Below are 16973 nucleotides of genomic sequence, written 5' to 3'. Positions count from 1 at the left end.
CATCAGCATTGCAGTCTATAATGAAGCTAATATTGCAGTCAATTAACTTTGTGGGATCGTGCGCTCAATTACAGCTGCAGCACAGTGAGGCACTGACAGCAAATGCCTCTGATGCAGCAGAAATATTCATGTCAGTGGTGCCCTACAAAATCCAATAGGCCTGGCTGCCTTTGAGGAGAGACAGATGAATAACCAGAAAGGGAAGGTGGGGGTGTCCAACGCAAGAAGAGCTTTGGTGAAAAAATAGTGGAAAAAAGTGAAAAAGCGAAGCAGCCTTTGCTCTGTTGAGTCTTTGAAGTCCTTCCTCCTGCAGACATTGTTATACAGACACACACAAAGGCACACAGGCCCTCTCTGCCTCTCTTCCTCTGATTTCTTGCTTCTTCTCTCTCTCTTCTCCCTCTTTAATCTCTTCCATATCCCTTCATCTTTACCCTTGGTTTGCTCCAGGGATCCCCCTTGTCCCCCAGTACTTACTACTCATTTACTGTCCAGGCTTTGATATCTGTTCGCAGAAATATCAACAGCATACTTGGGATCCATTTCTCCAGCTACCACTGCTTTAATAACAGCAACAAAGCCAAGGCTTTTCAACTGCTCTGACTCACATCTATTTGTTATTCATAGCCACTATCATTTCCCCAAAGCACTGAAAAATAAGTATGCAGAGCTGACTTCATGATTTCTCTAAAACATGAAAAAGAGAATGTGCTGTGTGGGTTTCTCAAGTACCACTCTGAACACAAGTTCTGCAAAGAAAAACAAAAAAAGTTCACTGTGAACTCTTAAGTGCAACTGTTACATGCCAAAATAAAAGCTAAACAGTAAAGTACGTAATGTTGCTTATGTACTGAATCAAAACAGATCTTACAAAATTGTGTTTTAAACATTGATAAGCATCAAAACCAAGAATCTAAACCACAGTCATTGTCATTTGTGCATGCAAACAGTATGATGGTTTGATGAAACTCTCTGGCCATGTAGACAAATGCATCCTGTTTCTGTCTCAGTAAAGGTTCTGTGAGCCTCCAGGCCAGCCATTACACCAGGCATGAATCATAGAAATGTCAAGTACAAAGTCTGCCACAGAACACAGTGACGAGCCCGCATACTGGGAAGCATCTATAACAACACACTAAAGCAGAGAACAGTACCAGCATTAGTAGAAGGCATTTCTTTCTGCGGAAACAATCACCGATATTTACCTGCTTCTCATAGCCCATAATGATGAGATAACTGATCATTTCTAGTTTTTTAGTTCAGAATTTATGGTTTATGCACACACATGAGGGTGCAAAAGGCTAAATGTAGTAATTGAAGCTGGATGATTTAATATTCCATTGCTCTGACCTAACCAAATCTAACTGACATTACTATTGGTAACACAACAAAAACAAAGGGCACTTCTGACTCTTGTTATCTGATTGTTTTTCTAGTAAAGTACTCACAAAAGGTCATATAGACAATTTTTCTTCGAATTCAAATAAATGTGTGATCTATCTAATCAGACATATTACTATTTACTCAATATGTGATTATTAGCGGGTCGCAAATCAACTTTAAAGGTGCGTACCGCCACATACTGCATCAGAATGTCAGCACCGTGTGTAGATGCCCCGCTTGTTAAGAGAATTAAAGCAATTTGGGTTCATATTATTGGTATTGATGATTTATCTGATATACTTCAATTATCGGAATAATGCATACCAGTATACATTTCGATTATCAGCTGATAATTTATCAATACCAATAAATATTGCGCATCCATAACAATCCGTTTGATATTTTTACAGTGCTGTCAATTGGAAACCCAAACAGTAAATAAAATGAATGTAATAAAGTATTAATCTCCTCCCTCACAAGGTGCTGAAAGCATTCTTTAGAAATGTTGGCCCATATTGACATGATAGCATCTTGCAGTTGATGGAGTTTTGTGGGATGTACATCCAGGGCACGAAGCTCCCATTCCAAGACATCCCAAAGATGATGGGGTTGAGATCTGGTGACTGTGGGGGGCATTTTAGTACAGTGAAGTCATTGTCATGTTCAAGAAACCAATTTGAAATGATTCAAAGTAGCCATCAGAGGTGGCCCATAAAGGGATGGACATGGTCAGAAACAATGCTCAGGTAGGCCGTGGCATTTAAACAATGCCCAATTGGCACCAATGGGCCTAATGTGTGCCAAGAAAACATCCCCCACACCATTACACCACCACCACCAGCTTGCACAGTGGTAACAAGGCATAATGGAGCCATGTTCTGATTCTGTTTACGCCAAATTCTGACTCTACCATCTGAATGTCTCAACAGAAATCGAGACTCATCAGACCAGGCAACATTTTTCCAGTCTCAACTCTCCAATTTTGGTGAGCTCTTGCAAATTGAAGCCTCTTTTTCCTATTTGTAGTGGAGATGAGTTGTGGCTTCACAAATGCTTTTCAGCATACCTCGGTAGTAACAAGTGGTTATTTTAGGCAAAGTTTCTCTTCTATCAGCTTGAATCAGTAGGCCCATTCTCCTCTGACCTCTTGCATCAAAAAGGCAGTTTTGCCCACAGGACTGCCGCATACTGGATGTTTTTCCCTTTTCACACCATTCTTTGTAAACCCTAGAAATGGCTGTGCGTGAAAATCCCAGTAACTGAGCAGATTGTGAAATACTCAGACCGGCCCGTCTGGCACCAACAACCATGCCACGCTCAAAATTGCCTCAATCCCCTTTCTTTCCCATTCTGACATTCAGTTTGAAGTTCAGGAGATTGTTTTGACCAGGACCAGACCCCTAAATGCTTTGAAGCAACTGCCTTGTGATTGGATGATTAGATAATTGCATTAATGAGAAATTGAACAGGTGTTCTGAATAATCCTTTAGGTGAGTCTAGAGGGTAAGGGGATCGTGGTTGACAATTACCACACAAACACACAGCCATTGCAGAGCTACCCACGCCCATGTTTATACTGATGCTTGTTTGTAATAAAGCATCAAAAGAGAGAAGTTGTCTCTGTCCGTTTTTAACTGACACGCCTGGGCCGAAGTGGGAAACCAGAATCAGCTTAAAATACAGTCCTAATCTAGTCCTTACTAAATTTAAAATAATTTCACTGATGCTAGTTTTATTATTATTTTTGCGTCATCAAAACCAAAATGAATCTAACTGGATGGGAATATACACAGACTTCTCACACTTGCTACTCGGTCAGAATCTTATTAACCTGGAATCCCGGTCTCTGTCACAATAATTAAGCTATATGTTTTAGGCCTAATGGCAAACAGCCATTTAAAATGTAGGTACTGACATATAAAAAGGTTTTTTTCCATGTCCACTGTAGTTTCTCAGCATCTCTCTAGTAATATCTGTCTGGTCCAGGTAACTTTGTCATTCGCAAGGCAACTTTTAATTTTCTATTTTAAGTAAATTTTCAAGCCTTGGCTTTGTTACTTTTACGTGAGTAAAAACGTTAAATCAGTACTTCTACTTTTACCAGAGTATTTTTTAACACAATTATCTGTACTTCTACTTTAGTATGGGAAGTGAGTACTTTTGCCATCTCTGCTCATGGTCCACCTTGAGTTGTGATTACTTTGTCAGATAGGCCTGCGATATACTTATCCCAAGGTCAAGAAAGGACTTCACCATTCATGTCTAGGAAATACACTGAACAAAATTATAAACGTGTAGCCCATCTAAAATGCACAGGGCCAAAGTTCTGTAATTGCTCTGTGATCCTCCGTTCCCCTAGATAGCGTTGCTCCATGCTTATAGGCTGAACCGCTCTATGTTGTGCGCCTGAAGAAGATCAAGGTCTTCTTTTTTTTTTCTCTTCTTGCAAAGCAGATCGCCAGATGAAGACAGAGTGAGGAAAAAAAGTGGAATAGACTACTTAACACACAAAAGAAATCAATTGCAGTATTGATATTGTAAAAGTGGCAAGAAGCCTTAGATATTGTGAGCTGCTCTTTGATTTCCTACGGAAAGAAGTTTTAGAATCTTGATTTTTTTTTTGTTGTTGTGCATATTCTGCTACTGTTGAGAGAGAACGAGGGAGATATTCACTGGCGAGCCAGCGACCCAGTGATTCAGCGATCCAGTTATTCTGTGATTCTGGACCCGGTGATTCAGTGATTCTGGAGTGTGAACCAGCAACCATCAACCCTGGTGGACTACATGCTTTTGGATACATCTTGGAGATAAGATTTATGAGATCGCCAACCTTATCACACACTGCTCGAGTAGTGATTTGGACCAAGGCCTAACCAAACTGAACTGAACTGCATTGAACTGACTGATTTTCTTTTAAGCTGACTGACTATTTTTTGGGGGGGGAATCTTTTGTCTTTGTTTTTTTCCATGTGTGATTCATATCTGTGTAATATTGAAATAAATGTTTTGATACTGTTTTGCTACTCAAATATTTTCATTTTTTCGTTGATGCTTTAACATTACAAACGCAACACTTATGTCTTTGCCCCAATAAGTTTTTTCATGAGCTGAACTCAAATTTCTGAGACTTTTTGTGCATACACAAAAGGCTTATTTCTCTGTAATATTGTTCACAAATCCTTCTAAATTTGTGAGAACCTCTCCTTTGTTGAGAAAATCCATCCACCTCACAGGTGTGGAATATCAAGATGCTGTTTAGACAGCATGATTACTGCACAGGTGTGCCGTAGGCTGGCCACAATACAAGGCCACTCTAAAATGTGTAGTTTTACTGTATTGGGTGGGGGGGAGAAGTGCTCACAAACACAGATATGAACTTGTGAACAATATTTCAGATAAATAAGCCTTTTGTGTACTTAGAACTTTGACTTCAGCTCATGGGAAATGGGGGCAAAAACAAGTGTTGCGTTTATAATTTTGTTCAGTTTAAATTGATCCAAAAGAGAAGCCATATTGAAAGCTCCAGAAAATGTTTAGTTATTGTTTTAAATGTATTATGTTTTATATAAACCATGCTTTTTTTGCTGTACAGACATTCCTGAATTCCATTTGTTAGCTGTTCTATCGGAAATTTGGTGGGCACTCAACCTTTTTCCATCGGTCGACTGCACCTACTGGTTTGTGGACTGCCATTTTGAAGCCAGGAGTTAGCATTTTGGCAGTCGCCATTTTGGCATTTTAGAGTCAGGAGTGACCATATTTGGATGGGCGGAGCTGGGATGGATGACTTTTCTAAACCAGTGTTGTGTATGGTTTCAATGGTGCTACGCTAAGCTAAATGCTAAAAGAGAGAAAGCTGCAGATTTTCAACCCTTCTGACACAAGTCATCCAGCAGAGTTTTACTGGCAGGTAAACGCGGTCCTCCGGGTACTAGTGCCGTTCGTTAAAATGTTTATGAGGTAATAAATTAAGGCAGAAGTAGGGTCATATCCCTATAGACTTTGATTGAAACAGACTCTTGACGGAAATTAGATAGAATGAAGGTTTAACGCTTCACTTTTAAGTCAAGGAAGTTGTCATTTGGTTCATTTTTCAAGTACATAGCATATAATCTATGTTCTCTTATTATCTAAAGTATAACCATTTTAACAGAAATATCATGTACCATGAAATGATGATGTCAAATATTTTTACTAATTTTTTCAGCAATATCAATTCAATTCAATTCAATTTTATTTATAGTATCAAATCACAACAAGAGTTATCTCAAGACACTTTACAAATAGAGTAGGTCTAGACCACACTCCAGAATCCACAAGGACCCAACAGTTCCCATCCCTCTGTCTAGAGGAGATGGGGGGGAGAGAGAGAGAGGGAGAGACCCATCCCTCTGTCTAGAGGATGTGAGTGTGAGAGAGCGATATCCATCCCTCTGTCTAGAGGAGGTGGACAAGAAAGGGGGAGAGAGGGGGAGAGAGAGAGAGAGAGAGAGAGAGAGAGAGACATAACCATCCCTCTGTCTAGAGGAGGTGGCTATGAGAGAGAGAGAGAATTCAGTTTTATTTATATAGTGCTTAATCACAACAATAGTTATCTCTTTGCCTACAGCGGTGTAACTAAGGGATGGTTTAGGACTTTTCTGAGCCAGCCCTAACTATAAGCTTTATCAAAGAGGAAAGTCTTAAGCCTACTCTTTAATGTGGGGACGGCAGCCAGCACCAACTGGCTGTCTGATATACTAGACTATAATAGACTGAAGACAGAAGACAACACTAAGACAACTGAGATGGTACCCACAGTTCTTGTTCTACAAAAGCTATTTGCTTAATAAAAACCTGTTGATTAAAGCTGCAATGACGAAACTAGAGGTGATACAATGTTCCCAAGGAGGATATCCAGCACTAACCTTGAGGAAATAGGCCAGATGAGGAAGGTGTTAGTGGGCTGCTATTTTTACACCTTTATGTTTTGCTTTGTCTGTCTTATTATATTTTTCTCCTTGTTTCAGGAAACAATTGCTGGTCAAGGTGGCATTATGAACTTTCAGTTAGCTTACCTTAAAATATGCATAGTTGAAGAGAATTTACCTACAATGCTATCATGGAACACTAAGAATGGGAACAATGCTAGCTGGGTAACATGGAATCACAAATTTATTTATGGTGACAACAAATGTATGAACAATCAAAATTTGATCCGCAACAGATTGCCAACAAATACAGCAGGTACGCTTTACCATATATGAATGCTTCTCCAACAGATGGGTCAAAGATGTGCAGTGCACAGCAAATCTGGAACTCTTAATAATTCAGCAACTTCTTGTGTGACATTGACTGCAGTTTAGCTCACTCTCAAACTGGGCACAGATGGAAAGGCAGACGCGTCTCTTACAGCAAACATTACACTAACAGGAGAAGTCCCGAAAGAGAGCAGAGAAGAAGTGAAATAGGTAAAGACAGACAGAAAGCTGCATGAGCCCCCTGAGACCCAGGGAGACTGCTCCTCAGCTGCGCCTGTTCCGCTGCTAACAGCTTGAGCTGCTGTGCCACATGCTGCTGGAGACACATCCTCCTGTTCACCAGTTTAATTTGTGCTGAAATTAGAGTACAGCCAAAATGTAAACACAACACACAAACACAAGCTACCCCAATGGAAAAGTAGTTCAAAAACAAGTTAAAAAATTGCATTTGACATTATTTGTTTATGTCTCAATATACGTGGACAGGGATAACTTTGTCATTGAAAGCCAGAGTGCAGTCTCCTCTTAACTACAAAGATTACAGATATGAATGGTATAGATGCTAATCCAACTTTAGGATATTAGCAAATCAGAGCAACATGAAAAGCCAGCAACGTAGGCTAGCGTTGGCTACATGCTAATAACTGTAACAGCATACACAAACAATTGACAGTTAACATGAGTGAATCTAATTCAGAGGAGCGAATGAAGTTACTCCTCAAGCTCAGAGTAAAGCAAATCAACAACAAAATCCATTCTTTCAGTTCTGAAATAATAGTGTTCTGCACGTAGCCTAGCTAGACTTAATGTAGGTGTTGGTATATAAATATAGTATTTTAAATGCAATTAGGTCGAGCAGACAGTCTGAAACGTAACAGGCTCGTCTCGGCTCACGGCTCGGGCTCGCGGACAATTCACGAGTCCTCGATGACTCGTGAGCTCTCGCTTAAGTAAGTCAATCGATGGAATCATCCAGCTGTGAGTGGATCTGTTGCAGACGAGAGAGTGAGCGAGCTCAGAGTAAAGCAGAGCTCCAACAAAAGCCTGAAATAACCAAGCTGGTCAAGGCCACACCCTCACCCTCCACCTTGCCCGCCCTCTCTCCTCCTTACTAGCATTTCAAACTACAGACACAGAAATGGCATGTCCTAAGGAAAGCTCATTGCTCAAAGCTCTAGTGGCGGTAATTCTGCACCAAAGCAGAATTTTGGAAAAGATACTTCTGTTACAGTATCAGGGGACCACTAAGGTCTATATAAAAAAGACTTCAGATACAGTATTAGGCGACCACTAAGGCCTATACAAAAGAGACTTCAGATACAGTATTAGGGGCTCCACTAAGGTCTATACAAAAGCATCCAAAAGCAGCATTCCATAGGACCTTTATATCCTAAAATCCTGTCAACCATTCTGTCCACAGGATTCAAGCATTCGGCTGCCACCTACTGTCCACAGGATTCATTAGTCGTTTGCTACCTACTGTCTACAGTCACCACGTGCATTTTACACATAGTCTCCTGCTTACTGCTTCTACGGCAATGGTGGCAGCAAGGGTGTCAAATACAACCTGGGACGGTTGTAGCTAGCAACGTCTCTGTGGTTTTAACAAGTCCAATGAATTCCTCTAGAGCTAAAGTACTGGAAGGTTTTACACACACAATGGGATTTCAATTCTTGTTCAAAAGACAAAAAAATTCAATTGACTTTTGTTTTTGGTATCCGATGACAAAACGATTTGTACCCTCATTTTCCTTCTTCAATCCAAAAAGAATAATAAAAAAAAATGAAATTGCCAAAAACAAAAAACATGCATTTCTTTGTTTGTTTTTCCATTGTGAAAAAAATAACAAATATACAGGGTTTTCCTTTTTTTTAATGTCAAATTAATTAAGGATTATCAAATAATACCCGGACCATTGGTGATCAAGTAAGTTAGCAGTAGTAGAAGAAGAGTGATGTGGGGGATCAGAGCAGGGCTCACGCTGCATCAGTAGTCTGGCATCTATTGTACGCTACCGAGCACCCCCCTCTGTGCCAAACCAGAGGGGCTGCTACACCCGGGACAGGCCACGAATAATGGGGACTTAGTCACCAAGGGAGGTTTAAGATTTTGCTCTCTGAAAAGACTAACAAGAAGTAAGAAGAATAAAAAAGAGATCAAAACAAATCCAAATCATTATGACATTCACAGACAGAAGTTAACTGGAGGTCTTTGCATTATCCAGAATAACTGAGACTTGTTTCTGGGAATAAAAAGGTTTGTTGCAATTAACGTTTTCAGTGTTTTAAGCACCAAATACAAAGAACAAATTCTCCTAAATTGTATTGCGGTTTAGGCATACATATATCTCAAAACCTGAGCAAAAATACCCAAACTGTCTGCATGGTACAGTGAGAAAGTATGTTTTTTGTGTAACTTGGGTGAACCAACCTTTTAATTATGTGAATGCCGGTGCTGTATTCACCACTTCATCTGGAATAGCAGTTAGCAATGGAGGAAATTCCCATAGTTCTCATTAGCACTGTGTCTAGTATATTCCAGGACCAAGTTACAGATTCTGATTCTTCTCAGTTCTTCTGACATGCTGCTCCAGAGACCTTGAACCCTATCTCTCCACAGGTCTTCATGCTGCACAAATAAACAAAAAAAAGAAAAATGTCATGCATTGCCACTATTCCACAAACAAAATGATAATCATATTTATTCTTAAACTTACAAGAAAACAATGGGGGCGGGAGTTGTACAGTGTGTATTCTCTTTCTAGTCTTGGTTTGAAAACTGTTGCATTTTGGCCGATCTGCAGGTTAGCCAAGGCTTTCTTGGGTAGATCAAAGGGAAGAAACTTAAAATAATCAAGTCTGCTATCTTTTGGGGAGAAAGACAAACTTGGAGGTTGATGGGTTTTTCAGATTTGTGTGCTAATTGTCTGTCCTGGACTATAGTCCCATTGCAGACAGTTTGTGACATGCATTAACTGAGATTGTCATTGCTGTCACACAGTTTATCAACATATATGACATTAAAGCCAATGGAAATCATTCTGTACAGTCTAAAATATAAATAGTCAATCATTTTATGTGCACATGAATTAATAATTAACGAAAATGCATTCATTCTTTCTGTGTGACTCTAGGGGCAAGGCTTGACTACTCAGTGCCTGTTAGCAACAAGAGAAACTTCCACACAACTTGGCACAGCTCCTTCGAGACCTTTGAAAACCCGTGGCAGTACATGAGTCACACAGACGCACACATCCTTCATAAGATAACTTCCACTTCAGCTGGTTAGGTGGACTGCCAGATCGTCCATTTTCTTTCTCACACTCTTTTTTCCCCCCCATTTCACTCCTTCTTTTTCTCACTGCCTATCTCACGGACTTCCCCGGGGCATCAGTAGTTGTAAGAGTCTTGTAGTGGAGGTGGCGGTGGGGGTCGCGGAGCACCATGGTCTCATTACCTCCACACACTCACCCTGCAGCCCGCAGTGGGGGCCTGAGATGAGGGGTGGCGGAGAGAGCCTGATTCGTTTTGATGTTGCGCGCATAACGAGGCTCCCTAGTGTTACTCCCAGTCCCCAAGCGGAGCCCTGAGGAGCCTGACACGCGTACAACACCGTGGCTGCATGACCGCCTTGCTGTGGCATCCCCAGCAAACCTAAAAAAGGTCAGGGAGTAATGTCTGCTGAATTTCTGTGTCCTCAGGGCTTTTCTCATTAGCAACCCGGAGTGGGTGGATCTCCAGTGTCAATCAAGAAACACTCTGAGGATCTCCTAGTAGGATAAAGAGAACAAAACCATGCGGCACTGTTTCTGTAACAAAGCAGACATAATACAGTTGGGACTCCTCTGCAACCAAACCTCAGGAAGTTGCAACTAACCCCTCTATCCTCTCAATCACATTCACATACACTATCTCCCACCCCAATTCCCGACCACATGCACTGCACCGTCACACATATCCCACTCTTAATCTCCACGGCTCGGCCTCAACCCTGACAGTCGAGCTTAATAGGGTATCTGGTTTTCCATTATTGTGTCTGGGATGATGGCTGAGAGTATGTACACATGTACAAATAACACCGAGCTGTGTCTGCCTCACTGATGCTTCTAACTGGTAGAGCCTAATACCACCTGACTGTCAGAGAGGCTTTGCTCCCAGTCTGCCACCCTCTCCGCTGCCTTCTTTCCTAGCTCTGTTGTTTGATCTCTGGAATAATCTAATAACACATCACGCTTGAGATTTTTTGGCCTAATATTTCCTCTTAGAGGCAGCTTAGATGCGGCTGGAAGTGAGCGTTGGCTGACTGTTGAAGCATTCATGCATGACAGTGTGCTAGTAAGTCAGACATATTTTTTATGTTTAAATTAGGATCTGGAAATGTTAAAACAGTAAAAAAAATAAAAAATAACCATCACTTCTATAGTGCATATAGTAATCTGCCATTATAATTGCTACTACTAATGCTACTTGGACTGTTAACTCCTGCTAATAATAACATTTTTACCTTAGTGGTTTCAAACTATGCAACTTATGGTTTTATTTCATATATCCACATCCCATTTCTGCCACCATCCCAACAAAGTGAAAACCATACTCACACTCAGTGATTTGGGCCTCAAAATGCTGCGTAGTTTAGGAAATAAAGAGTATTTGTTATAGCATATAAAATTTTGTTGATGGCTGGCAGAAGAAAACCTCCCTTAGCAAAAATGGATAAAGAAAAGGTTTTTTTGAATGGCAAATTCAGATGGTTCTCTCGCCAAGACTGGTTATTTGCATTTACTGCCAATGTGACTTGCATTAATTGGTGGCTGTGGCTTAGCGGTAGAGTGGTTAACTGCCAATCGGAAAGTTGGTGGTTTGACCCTGACCCTGCACTTAACCCTGAGTTGGCCCAGGTGCTGCTCATTGGAGTGTAAATGTATTGTGCTGCTCTAAGCAGGTGGCACAGAGTGTGAATGGTCCCTGTACTATGGGAAAGCACTTTGAGTAGCCATTACAACTACAAAAGCATTATATAAATATAGTCCATTACATTTAGTACCACTGGAGTACAATGAGTCTCAAATACCACTTGCTGGCCAAGCATACAGCTAATGCAGAGGCCCCTGTTCCCTTGTCCAAGAGCATTACAACTAGAAACATATCCCTTTTACAGTACATTTAGAACAGCTAAAATGGGAACGCAATGAATGTTTTCCTTGATTGACAGCCCTAATGTGTGTGTGTATATATATATATATATATATATATATATATATATATAAACATTGTTTGCGATATATTTACAGTTCATACACCCAAAAAACATGAAACTAAGAGATAATACATCTCATGATATATTGTCTTACAATTGTAATGTTCAACTTTTGTTTTTATTATAGAAGGAAAAGTAAATCGCAATGCATATCAAATCTCCATAAATTATAGTGTTGTTTAGACCTATACTCTATTTGTTAAGTGTCTCAAGATAACTGCTGTTATGATTCGATACTATAAATAAAATTGAATCGAAATTGAATTAAATCAATCCCACTTAGAAAGGGGGGTCTGAAATTGTTGTTGTAGGTTAATGTTCACTGTGAGAGACAATCTAAAATAAAAAATCCAGAAATCACAATGTATGATTTTTTAACTATTTTTTTTTGTAATATTTATTTGTATAATACAGCTGCAAGTAAGTAGTTGAACACCTGTCTATCAGCTAGAGTTCTGACCCTCAAAGACCTGTTAGTCTGCCTTCAAAATGTCCACCTCCACTCCATTTATTATACTAAATTAGATGCACCTGTTTAAGGTTGTTAGCTGCATAAAGACACCTGTCCAGCCCATACAATCAGTAAGAATCCGACCACTTATGGCTAAGACCAAAGTGCTGTCCAAAGACACCAGAGACTAAATTGTACACCTCCACAAGGCTGGAAAGGGCCACGGGGAAATTGCGAAGCAGCTTGGTGAAAAAATGTCCACTGTTGGAGCAATCATTAGAAACTGGAAATAGCTAAACATGACTGTCAGTCTCCCTCGGACCGGGGCTCCATGCAAGATCTCACCTTGTGGGGTATCAATGATGCTAAGAAAGGTGAGAAATCAGCCCAGAACTACACGGGAGGAGCTGGTCAATGACCTGAAAAGAGCTGGGACCACTGTTTCCAAGGTTACTGTTGGTAATACACTAAGACGTCATGGTTTGAAATCATGCGTGGCACGGAATGTTCCCCTGCTTAAACCAGCACATGTCACGGCCCGTCTTAAGTTTGCCAATGACCATTTGGATGATCCAGAGGAGTCATGTGAGAAAGTCATATGGTCAGATGACACCAAAATAGAACTTTTTGGTCATAATTCCACTAACCAAGGAGGAAGAAGAATGGTTCTTGGGAGTAGCATCATGCTTTGGGGGTGTTCTTCTGCACATGGGACAGTCTTCACTGTATTATAGAGAGGATGACCGGGGCCATGTATAGCGGGATTTAGGGAACAACCTCCTTCCCTCAGTTAGAGCATTGAAGATGGGTTGAGGCTGAGTCTTCCAACATGACAATGACCCGAAGCACACAGCCAGGATAACCAAGGAGTGGCTCTGTAAGAAGCATATCAAGGTTTTGGATTGGCCTAGCCAGTCTCCAGACCTAAACCCAATAGAGAATCTTTGGAGGGAGCTTAAACTCCATGTTTCTCAGCGACAGCCAAGAAACCTGACTGATCTAGAGATCTGTGTGGAGGAGTGGGCCAAAATCCCTTCTGCAGTGTGTCAAACCTGGTGAAAAACTACAGGAAACGTTTCACCTCTGGAATTGCAAACAAAGGCTATACTGTACCAAATCTTAACATTGATTTTCTCAGGTGTTCAAATACTTTTTTGCAGCTGTATCATACAAATAAATAGTTTAAAAATCATACATTGTGATTTCTGGATTTTCTTTCTTAGATTATGTCTCTCACAGTGGACATGCACCTACGATCACAATATCAGACCTCTCCATGATTTCTAATTCGGAGAAAGAAAAAAATAGCAGGGTGTTCAAATACTTATTTTCCTCCCTGTGTATATGTGTATATATATGTGTGTGTATATATATATATATATATATATATATATATATATATATATATAGAGAGAGAGAGAGAGAGAGAGAGAGAGAGAGGGAAAGAATATACACATATCGTATTTCACTTAATGAAAGTTCATTTGTGGTATTTTTTATTTCTGACACTCCTACCTACAGCATTCCCCATGAGCCAGAGGTGTTTTCTGGGAATAGACAACGTTAGACAACTCACGACTGGAAATGATGTCAGTACTCTTTCAGCAAAGGCAAGGAGACTCTAAGTTGTTTTTTGCTGTCACTGCCTTATCAAGAGTAGAAGCTGAGAGGAAGAAAATAATCAAATTTGAACTGCCTATCAGATTAAGTTTACAGAAACTAAAGGAGCAAAATCATCAGGAAGTAGCCTGTCTAATGTATTAATTTCTAACATTAACTTTCTTTTGCCCGGTAACCCTGTAATGTTTGTGTATCCAATATACCAACTTCAGCAAAACCATGACTGGCTCCTTTGTGTCTGTACTATCAGATTGGAGTTTAAAAAGAGAGGTCTCCCTTAGCCTTTAGAACATCTATTCAGTCCTGCTCCTCTCCTCTATGCTCTTCCAGGCCAATAGAATGAGAAGGTGCAGATAGATTGACGGAAAGCAGCGGGCAGGTGGAGACGGGATGAAGCGCACTAAAGAGTTTCTTGCTGACCACTATCTGACACAGGCAGGGGAAAGCAATCAGCACTGTACCAATTCTTACTTTTCTCCTGCAGCAGCATTTTATCACAGTACACTTTATCTGCAACTGATGCAGAGATATCCAAGGAGCTGAGGACATGGATCAAATCAGATTCTACCTACACATTTTACACCCAATGAAGAGCAACTGTATGTTAAATACTATTTTTTGATTGGCGCGGCTGCTGTGGATCCTGCCAATCACCTTCCTGCAATCAGCCCAGTGAGTTTAAAGCTGTTGTGTTAAAAGCTGGTGTGTTAAAAGCTGGTAAGAGTTACTAGTTAGAGCCTGTTGTGCTTAAAGTCTTTGTTTTTGTTATTATCCTACATGTGTTATAATTTGGCAAGCTAATGGGTGCTGTGCTCTTTTAGTTTTGTTTTTGAATGTCTTTGTTTATATAGGCAGCACCCATTAGCTCTTTTTGTGTTTGGTATTTTGCTATTGTGTTAATTAAAAATCCTTTCTTTTTTTTCCGTGACCTCGTCTCCCTTTTATGTATTGGTTCTTCCACCTTCATCCTTTTTATGTTACGCCCATCATTACAACGGGCCAGGTCCTAACACAATGTTTAGTCGAGGGTAAGCATATTTATTTCTGCTGCAGTTAACTTTAAATTTTTCTTTCAGTAATTAAAATTAGCCTTTCTAGGTAACATTACTAAGCTAACTATCAATAACTATCAAACTACAAAATAAAGCAACAATGTCCTGGCAGTTTTCATGTTATTGTGGTCGAATAGTGACATGCATTAAATGTTCTGATGTCTTAAGTGGAACGGGAGTAGAGCATCAATGAGGAATGCATTTTGTATACGTTAGTCCATTCATAGGGCTATTCACCAACCACAAACACCACAGGACTCTGGATAGCACCCAGGCTATAAAGGACTGTGTGAAGAAGCAACCAGAGGTGACTCTACGTGGTTTGACATTACTAATGGTAGTTTTCTTCTGATAAGCAACAATTAACACTAAAAGGCCAAGGCCAATATTATGTTTCTACTTAGATTGTAATTTGGTACAACAATAATTAAGTTTAGTATATTTTGTGTTTCATATGGCAATATATGCAGTTTAGAATTACAGTATTAATTTAGTTGTATGGTGTCTAATGTTGGTGTAATCATGGTTACTGTTTGTTTTGTGTCTAATAAAGTGTATATGTCTAATTTGGGTTTAACTGTTTATTTAACTGTCTAGTTAAGGTCACACTATTTCTAGTTTGGTCTAATTTGATACCAAGTATGTCTCATTACATCATACTAATGTACTGTTATACAAAGTGTGAGAGAAAGTAGTTAGACCAGCTTGCTAGCTTCCATTTTCTGCATGTAATTTAAACCATGCAGTGGGTCCTTCCAATTGTTGAATGTTTTAAAGGGACAGTCAGCCTATATCACCAACGATAACCAAATGATGACATTTCAGTATTCAGTTTCCACCAATACTGTGTGTCCAAAAACAGTTTTCTTATTTCCCAATAAGTGAGGAGAATGTTGTTTCTCTAAAACAAATCCAAACCTCTGTTTGCCCGACCAGGTTAGGCCTTTGTTTCAAGGCATTTCTGCAGCATTTTTAAACTGGCTTACAATGTGCTCGGGGAGTGCTGGTCTGTTTTCTCTTACTCCACAGCAGGAGAGGGGGATCACAGGGTGAAAAGTCAGAGGGAGGACAACTTGACAAATAGAGTTGAGGTGGTGGAAGGGTCAGCGCTGGGAGGCCCATTTCCTTGCTGATTTTTATCCATCTATTAACACAATACACCACCTGGCAGCTACAACACATATATAAGAACATAGCACAAGCACACATGTTTAGGAAACATTTGCGAAAAAAGAATAGCTGAATACAGGAAAAGTCACAAACAGTCTTTCCTACAAAAATATGTTCCATTATGGTCCTCTCATAGCACCATTCAAGGAACTAAAACCCACATTAATCAAAATAACTTTAATGACAAACTTTGAAGGAACTGTTTGTACCAAGCAACCGTCTCTTTGATTGCATTTTCCTTTTATTCTTCAGTTTAATCAGAGGAATAGAGAATGCAATTACTCCACAAACGTGAAAACACAATGCTTTGGACCTCATTCAGCGCAGGTCATTGTTAGTTTAGGCATCAGCGTCTCTAATAGGAAATATTGATTCAAACTTGCGCCCACTTTCTGGCAAGGCACCAGCACGTCTTCTGTTCTGAGGCTGAACAGATTAAAATCAAAAGTGAGCTGGTTTTTATTTCATTTGGGCGTATTTCCCTGTAGACAAGCAACACCTCTTTGTAGTTTATTGCTTGGATTGTCATCCTCTAAAAGTCAACACATTAGTATGAGATAATCCCTTCACTTCATTAGTTTTGGTAGAGAGATGGGGAAACAGACAAACACGCTAACCTTTCTATGTGGTTTGAATACCATTTCTAATAAGAATGGAATCACTGAGAGCTGCTTTGTGTAACACAGTCAATACTGTATTTCTGTCAAAGGAAACCATACTTTAGTAATAATGGCAAGAAACACTTAAAGAAAGGAATGCCCTTTGCAAGAGTGGTGGCGTATTTTGTTAAAGGTCAACAC

This window comes from Etheostoma cragini, chromosome 9, assembly GCF_013103735.1.
Source record: "Etheostoma cragini isolate CJK2018 chromosome 9, CSU_Ecrag_1.0, whole genome shotgun sequence".
Lineage (NCBI taxonomy): Eukaryota > Metazoa > Chordata > Actinopteri > Perciformes > Percidae > Etheostoma > Etheostoma cragini.
This window is presented reverse-complemented; position numbering follows the sequence as displayed.